Below are 12,104 nucleotides of genomic sequence, written 5' to 3' on the forward strand. Positions count from 1 at the left end.
GCGGACATCTGATAGGCCACTCGCCAGCTGCGACTCGCGGTCTTACGTTTGCTTTCACAGAGGCTTTGTTGGTCTGGGTTGAAACAGTGAAGGGCAATTCCCTGCTGGTCTGGTATGGCTGCTTCCTCCTGCCTTTAGCCTTGCTCAGAGTGTGCGTTTGTGCTCCTTCTTTTATCTCTGTGGGGAAGGGAAAAGGCCGTCAGGTGTGCATAATTATTGTTAATTGCCTGACTCTGCCTGAGCCTTGTGTTGGGACATGTCAGTTAAACGGCCCAGGTGTTGGTCCGTTGTCTGCCTCGGTGTAGGAGAGTGTTTGTGTTGGAAAAGGGCAGTAGAACTTCAGAGATAGGGAAAAGGTTTTATATGAAAGGGGGTACCACATCTCACCTGTCAGTGTCCCGCTTCCAACCCCGAGAACCCCTCATCCAGGTGATCCTCCTGCACTGCTCGACAGCCAGGAACTGGATCCAATAGCAATGGACGTTTCCTGGCCACCTGGATGACAGATCCCCAGGGACTAGCCTGGGAGACAACTTCAGGTTTCTCACATGTGTGATACCTCTACCTGTAAGCAGTAATTTTTCATATTGTTGTTGGCCATTAATACATAACTGTATAAGTGTAATTTGTGATTCCCATTGTGTGACCCTTCACAAACTCACCACCTCTTAAGACTTAGCCTAGACCTCTCATCACTGCTACCTTGAACTGGTTTGGCTACAGATCCCAGTATTGTCCCTGTCACAATATAGGTTGGCTTTCTGTACATCTGTCCCCCAGGCCAGAGTATACAAAATCAGTCCTAACAGGTGGCCAGAGCAGTCCTCACAGGTGTTTGTTCTTGCTTACAATATCTGATGTGTCTTTCTACTTGTGCTCTCCTGTGTGTTGTTGAGTGTATTAGTGCATAATTATTTGTGGTGAGTATGTGAAAGTGTTAATAGATGTCATTGATTGTGTTGTGTGTTTTTGTGTGAGTGACAAGGATCATGTTGTTTCCACTTGCTGTGAATGTGGCTGTGGTTTGAACACTTGATTTTATGGCTATGGACACACACACCGTCTGCCTCTCCCAGAAACATATTTTTAGGGTGGCATGGTGGATTAGCCCTGAATCATCCTTGAATGGTACCACGGATGTGGCTTCACTGTGTGTGCTCCACCGTGGCTGCTATACAGGTGAAGTGGGTTTTCATGACCTGATTGTGTGCCTCCTGTCTGAGTGCCCTCTTGCCTCCCACACAGTGTAACAAAATTGTACTGGACACAAGATGACACGATGATCTTGCATACTACTGGTGGGGCATAAAGCAATTTGCTTTATGAGTGGTCAAGAGAGCAGAAGCATGACTTAAGCACCCCAAACAGGTGTTCCAATATGCCCCTAGTGGCTATGTGTACAGCATTATACCTTACCTCTTCTGGGGTGGCAGGATTCCTGAATGGTGTGAGCAAGAATGGTGAAAGAGTGCAGGCTCTGTCCCCTGCAAATGTGGAAATGGTTGTTGTTAGCACTGATTGTCAGGGGCTGTTTTTCTGTGTGTCATGTGATTGCTTGCATGTTTGTGATAGTTGATGCTCATTGATGAGCAAGGTGTTGCCAAAGGTTCCCAATGCAAGGGCCTGGTATACTGGAGAACAGTGCTAAATGATGCTATCATGTGTTCTTCTGGGCATATTTGCATTCACATGCATGATAACTCCCTTCTCATCACAGATAACCTTTCTATTGATTGAATGCTAATGCTGCCGGTCCTGGTACATGTGCTCGGTCATTTGGGGATTGGGGGGTACTCTCCGTCTTGCCTGAGGTGTGCATGGCATGTATTTGCGCCTACGCACACGTGATGTTATGCAGTGTAAGACCTGGTGTAGGCTCAAGGATTGCGTGGCAATGGCAGATGTGTGGAGGTGTGCTGGAATGAGCCTGTGGCCAAAAAATGTAGGACTGTTAGCACCTGATCCATGGGTGTGTGTGCATGCAAGGAGAAGGTGGGTGATGCAAGGTCTTCCTCCCACTCCCTGACCAGGTTTAGGGTGACATGGAGAGGGAATCTGTACCTTGCGTACACCTCGTCATCTGGCATTCCTGAAAGCGTTGTGCTAGGATGGAAAATCCCATCCCTCACAAACCTCCTCCTTCTTCCATTAAAAGAAACAATCAATGACACTACAGCGGAATCCGTCCTGGAAGTGCAATTTTGTGATTACATGCTTTTATACATGGCCTTTGTGCATTGTATGTTACGTTGTGTATCATGTGATGGTGACATCACAAGGTTTGCGTGTCCTTTTTTGCTCTTTGAAGTTGTCATTAGTAATCCATGAATTGGTTTATGTTTACGCTTCATTGGGTGTGATGGATTTTTATGTGGCGTGTCAGTCAGCATGCCCACATTATTCCTCATTTTGTGCAAAAAATGGGGAATTGCATGTTCCACCCTCTATTTGTTTCTTTGCGCTGGCCCTTTCTCCATTTTGAGCAGTGTGTCTTTCAATGTAGGCAAGGACACGTGCAAAGCGAGTGCAGATCCATGAATCAGCAACATGAGTTTTGCATGCAGCAAAGTGCACTTTTTCACACAAAGGGCCTTTGAGGCACACAAAACCTTCTATGGATCTGGCACATATATGTATATGCAAAATATATAACTTTACTTGCAAGTGGAACACTCCCAAGGAAAAGAGAATTTACAACCTTTTAAATACAGAGGACCAAATTCATAGAAAATGTGCTAAATCCACCCAAACTACTTTGCACTATAAATATAATTGCACCTACTTGTGCGTGCGAAAAGCTTAGTCCTGTTTGCTGATTCATGGATTCTAAAGAGCAAAGTAACCGACAGCGCAAACAACAATGAATTGCACACAGAACGCTCACAGCACGCCTCCACGCAAACAAAAACTAGCACCAGCAAACAACTTTTGTGCCTGCCTTTGCATCACAATCCAACACCCCTGCAAAAACCCTGACCATTCTCCGCAAGGCAAGACAACACCCTGGTGGAACTGCAATTCATCCCCTGCAGCGCAAGCGAGCACCCAGGTGAAACCACAACCCGTCCCCCGCAATGCAAGCCAGCACTCTGATGAAACTGCGAACCATCCCCTGCAATGCAAGTCAGCACCATGGCGAATCTGTAAACCATCTCCTGCATTACAAGCCAGCAGTACCCCAGAGAAACTGCAGACCATCACCTTATTCCAAGTTTAAGGTGCATAAAATGCGGGCCCACCTCCTTATTCATATATTAGCCCACTGAAGTCCTCACACCTTGCACCAACCCCACTGACCTTTGTCCACTACCCCTGGCTGCCGCCTCAAGTACTCACACCTCCCACCACCACGACTCACCTTGGCCTACTATACCGGGCTGCCCCCTCAAGTCCTCACACATCCCACCACCCCCATTTACCTCATCCCGCCACTTTGGGCTGCCCCCTCAAGTCCTCACACCTGTCACCACCCCTACTGACCTCGGAAAGTACCCCAGGCTGCCCTCTCAACTCCTCAGACCTCCCACCATGCCCACCCACATATACCACTACCATGGGCCGCCCCTCAAGTACTCACACCTCCCACCACCCCCACTCACCTCAGCCCACTGCCCCAGGAAGCCCCCTTCTAGTCTTCCCTCCTCCCAACACGCTCACCTTGCCCCACTACCCTAGGATAGCCCTCAAGTTCTTACACCTTCCACCACCCCACCAACCTTGGGTTACAACCCAGGCTCACCCCTCAAATCCTCCCACCTCCCTCCACCCCCACTTGCCTTGGTTCACTACCCCAGGATTTCCCTTGCTAGTCCACTCTCCTCCCAACACCCCCAATCACCTCGGCCCACTGCCCCAGGCTGCCCCCTAGGATCCTCACACATTCCAAAATCCCCTCTCACCTCAGCCCACTATCCTGGGCTGCCCTCTTACGTTTTCAGACCTCCCATCACCCCCACTCACCTATACCCACTACCACAGGCTGCACAGTCAAGTCCTCACACCTCCCACCACCCCCACTCACCTCGGCCCACTACCCCAGCAAGCCCCCTGCTAGACCACCTTCCTCCCAACACCCCCACTCAACTCGTCCCACTACCCCGGCCAGCCCCAGCTAGTTTACATCCCTACTAGTCCAATCTTTAACAACAACCTACCTCAGCTCCTCAGACCAGCCTCCAACATGAAGTACACCTGCCACATATCCTCCTTAAAAATGAACAACTGGGAGCAATGCTGTTGAATCCATGTCTGTAGCTGCCTAAAGGTCTCCCTGGTACATCACACTTAGTTGCACATCAACGAGATACCGCTCCATGTAATTGTGACATAGTAATGCAATCCTGCACATTATTGTGCCTGTGTGCCATTGCAATGGCCTCAAATGCTGTAGATGAATGCCCTTGGAGGTCCCAAGTACAAACTGCCAGAGAATGTTCTGAGTAATTTGGAATGTGTCTGTGTATTGTAGCCTGTATAAAAGAAGGAAGGGAAGAAGGTAGTTGGGTAGGTAGGCAGGGGTGGCAAAGTCCCTGCAAGTGACACAAGTATAACATACTTGTGGTTGTGTGATGTGAAGGCTGTCAGAGAGTGAGTCAAGGAGATGGATAATGTGAACAGTCAGACAGATTAATCAAACATGTGAATATGTAACATTTGAGGGGCAGATGTGCAGCACAATATGAGTGCAGGTAGTGAGTGATTGCAGATGTGTGTGGGTGGGTGGTCATGCTTTCGGAGGGATGCAGCTACTGAATGTTGAATGCACACATGATGAGTGTTGCCCACACATCCACAGTGAGGCCACATTCCTCCTCAACAACCACAATGCTAAATTCCCATACCATTGAATGAAGTGTGACCCCATACACATTGACAAGCAAGTGCCAAAGGAATAACTAAACATCAGTTTATCACTCAAAGTACAGTGAACTCAACCTTCATTAGCGAATGTGCAGAGGTGTATGAGCTGTCACCACAAAGAACACACAACTAAACCATATTTATCACATACAACCCACAACAAAAAAGGTATGTTGTCTAATCCAGTAGCTGCACTCCCTGAGAGGTCCACGCAGAACCCTTTTTCCACCCTATTCCTCATACCTGTGGGATGTATTGACCCACTCCACTATGCTATGCAGCATCACCCTTCCAGTTGTGGGGAAAGAAACAACAACAATGGCGGCAAAACCCTTGTGCATGCCCAAAACCTACAAAAACTGTGTGCTTTAGCACACAAAAAGAAGGATGTACAACCTGCCACCCATGGTGCATGTGCGGTGGAATAGATCACACCCTGCAGAAATGTGCCAGTGGGTTCCATAACCAGCAAAAAGAGTGCAGAGAGAAAAGCGACACTTTGCAAATACCACAACACAGGCACACTGACAACAAACACACAGGACCTCTACACAAGGTTTGGAGTCAGATAAACAGCCATTGCCACCTCCAGCCATCTGATGGCCCCACTCCTACATATGAGACACATGTGCACATGTTCAAACCAATCCATATAATGCCACCATGTCGAGCATATATAACACACACTATCACCAAATGCACATGCAGCAATGGAGTACATACTCAGCCTCAGCATACAACTATTACACACACATCCACACCATGTACACAATTCAACAACAAGCAAAGCCTGCAAGTAGGCCAGCAATACATGAGAATGCCAAAGCTGTCAAAATATGCAATACCAAAGAACATCACCTCCCCATATTTACAAGAGATCACCTATGGTCACTGAGCATGGATGAAACATCCATCATGTACAAGGGAACATGTGCACATGTCCCACAGCGAACATCACAGAAACAACATGACACACACAGTGAGGCCCCCACACACGTGACAGTTGTAGACCACTGAATTTGGATGACATGGAAAAAATGATATTGCACATGGACAAAGAGACTGCAAGAAGTGGATTCCATAACCAGTGGGTTATGAAACCCAACAATGTGCCTACAAATGACATTGGCTTTGTTGCCAAAAACTCCAAAATGCCTATAACACAACACTTTTCAACATTCACAATCTTGCCTGGTGCCTAAATCTATGTATCAAATGAAACATTGTGAAACATGCAAAGTCTGGAAACTGACAGCCTCTATGCCAAAATCTGGGTGCAGTACCTGGGGCGACCTGAATGATAGTTGTCAGAGGAGTACTAAGGCAGCTTTAAAATGACCTAAAACTCAAAAGTCTGGTGAATTAACAAACATAAACAGGATTGTTGCCAAAAAGGAATACAGATTTTAGTTGTTTTTGATTCCACAGATTTTAAGGTCAAGGAAGAAATGTATTTGTATGTGATACAACAAATGTGGGGTTTGTTAAGTTTAAGAAGTAATTAGCTTGGTTGAAGTTGAAAAAACTGGGAAAGCAGGTTTCTTCCCAGAAGGAGGGCCTTCCCCTCAGCAGAAACTCATGGGGAGGTGTTAATTGCAAGGTTGGGACAGAATCTTGTCTACAGAGAGCAAAGGAACAATGACAAGCTGCAGCGCAGGAAACTGGAAGTGTGAAGAGGGTTGTAAATGGCCTCTGGGAGGAACAAACAAGGAGGAACATACTCCTGGACTGCATGGAGACAAAAAGAGGCAGAGCCAAGTGACTATCTGTTACTAAACATGAACAAAGAACACTTTTTAAAAGTCTTATAACTTGATATTCAGCATGGTGAAAAATATAAAAATGACAGTTGTTCTTTTAATTTCTGGCTGCACGTGTGAAGAGGCGGCAGAATGGTGTGACATGTTCTGGACAGGTATGGCAAGATATTTGATTTTACGCAAAATGTATTACTGTTAGAATTGTGAAAATGTACATGCATATGCCTATGTTAAACATGCACACTTGTGGAAATTTACAGAAACATGACAAAGTGGGTTCATAGTGAAAAGGGCAAAATTCTGTAGAAAGCAGAGACAAGATCCCACAGCTATGGGGTTTTGTGTTATACCTGCTATGTAAAATATGCAATCTGTATATGTGATTTTCATAGAGGTTGCACATGTGTAAATATGTTTTTTGCGAAAATTAGACTTTGTGTTCCAGTGGATAGGGGTGGATTCTCAGCATCATAAAATGACACCACAAAGATGACACTCTGTTTCTCTCCTCCTATCAAGGCAGAGAGTAGACTCTGACCCAATCACCTTTCACAGGGGCAAGCTTAGCTAAACCGGCCCATACACCCCTTTGTGATGTCCCTTTTAAGGCATAAATAGAGACAGCTGAGAGCACATAGGGACTCGCTGATCCAGCCACTTCCTGATTCAGGCAAAGCACTCTGGACCAGCTTTCTACATCCAGCTTTAAATATTCTTCCAGATCCAGATGCAAAACCTCTTGCCAGCATTAGAGACTATTGATTTCCAGCAAGGCCCCAAATCTTTAAATTTATTCTCTCCACTCAGAAAAAGCGCTGTGTGGTATGAGAAGGCCTTTTGAACCAGTATCCAGAAATTCTCTGGCTTGCCACCACTAGGCTTGCCTGAGGAACTCACCATCCAGCTGATCCAAATACCCAAAGACTAGGAGAGCAGATCCTGTGCCAATCTGGAGACCGGCCTAGAGGATCCAGTCTTGTGCCTGAGGTGCTGCCTTTCCTAGACCAGACCCAATCCTGACCAGAGCTGACGGTCTCATTTAAAACGTATCCAGCGAGTATAAATAGGAAGAATTGTCTCCCATACCGTACGTACTTTGCATAGTCTTGTCCCTAGCTTATAACCAGCCTATCTTTCATTCAGAACCAGTATTGTTAGAACGATCTTGGCACTGACTCTTCTCTCATATGTGTTCCTAAACCCTAACTTCCTATTGATTGATTAAGAAAGTAATTCCCAAACCAAACAGAAAGTAGAGTATCACACCTGAACTGTTATGAGCGGCCATGAATGACCTTCCTGTGTGGCATTTTACTTTTTGGTAGTCTTTAATATAGCATAGGAAGACCTATCTGTCAATTCAAAGTGCATTCCCGTTTTCCATTCTCGCGCCTATCTCAAATAAAATCACCTTTACTAAAACCTCTATAACTCCCTCAGTTTTTGCGAATATCGCGCAATGAAAAGTTTGCCACGATTTTTAAAATCTGAAAGTTTTACATGTGTAAAATAGCTCTAAACTGCTTCTGACTTGGAGCCTTAAGATTTAAATTGTTTTCTGCTGACCAAATCATTTCTTGTGCTTGTGTGCAACTATCCAAAGCGGCTCCCATTGGAATTTATAACAATTTCAGCATTTTTGACCATATTTAGGGGCCAATTCATAGAATTCGGCGCACAAGTGGCGCACGCGGCTGGCGCACAGTGTGCGCGTGCGGTAGTCTTCGCCAGCCGCGTGCGCCGAAACACATTCAGGCGCACAACGTATTCATGGATTCCAACATCCACAACCAGCCGTGGCGCAGAATGGCGCAGCGACCCTGCAGCAGCGTCAGTTACGCCCCCAAGAACGCCCCTTGCGCAGGGAAAAGCCATCAAAATCCCCAATCCAGCGCAAAGGGCAGCAGCAAACGCAGAGCGGGGAGCGTGTATTTCAGGGGTGTGCGGGTGTCCCCACACGCGATAGGCCTGGGTACGTGTATTACAGGGGTGCGCGAGAAAATCTACACGCGATTGGGCTGGGTACGTGGATTTCAGGGGTGCGCGAGAAAATCTACACGCGATTGGCCTGGGTACATGTATTACAGGGGTGCGCGAGAAAATCTACACGCGATTGGGCTGGGTACGTGGATTTCAGGGGTGCGCGAGAAAATCTACACGCGATTGGCCTGGGTACGTGGATTTCCGGGGTGCGCGAGAAATTCTACACGCGATTGGCCTGGGTACGTGGATTTCAGGGGTGCGCGAGAAATTCTACACGCGATTGGCCTGGGTACGTGGATTTCAGGGGTGCGCGAGAAAATCTACACGCGATTGGGCTGGGTACGTGGATTTCAGGGGTGCGCGAGAAATTCTACACGCGATTGGGCTGGGTACGTGGATTTCAGGGGTGCGCGAGAAATTCTACACGCGATTGGCCTGGGTACGTGGATTTCAGGGGTGCGCGAGAAATTCTACACGCGATTGGCCTGGGTACGTGGATTTCAGGGGTGCGCGAGAAAATCTACACGCGATTGGGCTGGGTACGTGGATTTCAGGGGTGCGCGAGAAATTCTACACGCGATTGGGCGGGGTACGTGGATTTCAGAGGTGCACGAGAAATTCTACACGCGATTGGCCTGGGTACGTGGATTTCAGGGGTGCGCGAGAAAATCTACACGCGATTGGGCTGGGTACGTGGATTTCAGGGGTGCGCGAGAAATTCTACACGCGATTGGCCTGGGTACATGGATTTCAGGGGTGCGCGAGAAATTCTACACGCGATTGGCCTGGGTACGTGGATTTCAGGGGTGCGTGAGAAAATCTACACGCGATTGGCCTGGGTACGTGTATTACAGGGGTGCACGAGAAATCCTACACGCGATTGGGCCTGTGCGAGTGGGGCAGTGTATTACGTGGGTGTGCGGGAAGTTGAAGAGGTGAATTGCCAGTGTGGGTCCTCCCAGGTCTCCCCTCTACCCCCTCCACGACCTCTGCAGGCAGCCCACACCACAGGGGACTACCCTGCACCCCTGGTCATGTCCCACAGGCAGCCCATCCACCATGGGCATGCCCCCCAGCCAAGCCACATGTCCCCTTGCACCCCCACCCCCCAGCACCGTGGGGCACCTGCCAGCAGGCCCCCAACCATGTCCCACTCATGTCCCCTTGCACCCCCACCCCCCAGTCACCAGGGGCACCTGCCAGCAGGCCCCCAACCATGTCCCACTCATGTCCCCTTGCACCCCCACCCCCCAGCACTGTGGGGCACCTGCCAGCAGGCCCCCAACCATGTCCCACTCATGTCCCCTTGCACCCCCACCCCCCAGCACTGTGGGGCACCTGCCAGCAGGCCCCCAACCATGTCCCCTTGCACCCCCACCCCCCAGCAGGCCCCCACTCATGTCCCCCTGCACCCCCACCCCCCAGCACTGTGGGGCACCTGCCAGCAGGCCCCCAACCATGTCCCCTTGCACCCCCACCCCCCAGCAGGCCCCCACTCATGTCCCCCTGCACCCCCAACCCCCAGCACTGTGGGGCACCTGCCAGCAGGCCCCCAACCATGTCCCACTCATGTCCCCTTGCACCCCCACCCCCAGCACTGTGGGGCACCTGCCAGCAGGCCCCCAACCATGTCCCACTCATGTCCCCTTGCACCCCCACCCCCCAGCAGGCCCCCACTCATGTCCCCCTACACCCCCACCCCCCAGCACTGTGGGGCACCTGCCAGCAGGCCCCCATGTCCCACTCATGTCCCCTTGCACCCCCACCCCCCAGCACTGTGGGGCACCTGCCAGCAGGCCCCCAACCATGTCCCACTCATGTCCCCTTGCACCCCCACCCCCCAGCACTGTGGGGCACCTGCCAGCAGGCCCCCAACCATGTCCCACTCATGTCCCCTTGCACCCCCACCCCCCAGCACTATGGGGCACCTGCCAGCAGGCCCCCAACCATGTCCCCTTGCACCCCCACCCCCCAGCAGGCCCCCACTCATGCCCCCCTGCACCCCCACCCCCCAGCACTGTGGGGCACCTGCCAGCAGGCCCCCAACCATGTCCCCTTGCACCCCCACCCCCCAGCAGGCCCCCACTCATGTCCCCCTGCACCCCCACCCCCCAGCACTGTGGGGCACCTGCCAGCAGGCCCCCAACCATGTCCCACTCATGTCCCCTTGCACCCCCACCCCCCAGCACTGTGGGGCACCTGCCAGCAGGCCCCCAACCATGTCCCACTCATGTCCCCTTGCACCCCCACCCCCCAGCACTGTGGGGCACCTGCCAGCAGGCCCCCAACCATGTCCCCTTGCACCCCCACCCCCCAGCAGGCCCCCACTCATGTCCCCCTGCACCCCCACCCCCCAGCACTGTGGGGCACCTGCCAGCAGGCCCCCAACCATGTCCCACTCATGTCCCCTTGCACCCCCACCCCCCAGCACTGTGGGGCACCTGCCAGCAGGCCCCCAACCATGTCCCACTCATGTCCCCTTGCACCCCCACCCCCCAGCACTGTGGGGCACCTGCCAGCAGGCCCCCAACCATGTCCCACTCATGTCCCCTTGCACCCCCACCCCCCAGCACTGTGGGGCACCTGCCAGCAGGCCCCCAACCATGTCCCACTCATGTCCCCTTGCACCCCCACCCCCCAGCACTGTGGGGCACCTGCCAGCAGGCCCCCAACCATGTCCCACTCATGTCCCCTTGCACCCCCACCCCCCAGCACTGTGGGGCACCTGCCAGCAGGCCCCCAACCATGTCCCACTCATGTCCCCTTGCACCCCCACCCCCAGCACTGTGGGGCACCTGCCAGCAGGCCCCCAACCATGTCCCCTTGCACCCCCACCCCCCAGCAGGCCCCCACTCATGTCCCCCTGCACCCCCACCCCCCAGCACTGTGGGGCACCTGCCAGCAGGCCCCCAACCATGTCCCCTTGCACCCCCACCCCCCAGCAGGCCCCCACTCATGTCCCCCTGCACCCCCACCCCCCAGCACTGTGGGGCACCTGCCAGCAGGCCCCCAACCATGTCCCACTCATGTCCCCTTGCACCCCCACCCCCCAGCACTGTGGGGCACCTGCCAGCAGGCCGCCAACCATGTCCCCTTGCACCCCCACCCCCCAGCAGGCCCCCACTCATGTCCCCCTGCACCCCCACCCCCCAGCACTGTGGGGCACCTGCCAGCAGGCCCCCAACCATGTCCCCTTGCACCCCCACCCCCCAGCAGGCCCCCACTCATGTCCCCCTGCACCCCCACCCCCAGCACTGTGGGGCACCTGCCAGCAGGCCCCCAACCATGTCCCACTCATGTCCCCTTGCACCCCCACCCCCCAGCACTGTGGGGCACCTGCCAGCAGGCCCCCAACCATGTCCCACTCATGTCCCCTTGCACCCCCACCCCCCAGCACTGTGGGGCACCTGCCAGCAGGCCCCCAACCATGTCCCACTCATGTCCCCTTGCACCCCCACCCCCCAGCAGGCCCCCACTCATGTCCCCCTGCACCCCCACCCC

This window comes from Ambystoma mexicanum, chromosome 10 (assembly GCF_040938575.1).
Source record: "Ambystoma mexicanum isolate Mex_15411 chromosome 10, UKY_AmexF1_1, whole genome shotgun sequence".
Classification (NCBI taxonomy): domain Eukaryota; kingdom Metazoa; phylum Chordata; class Amphibia; order Caudata; family Ambystomatidae; genus Ambystoma; species Ambystoma mexicanum.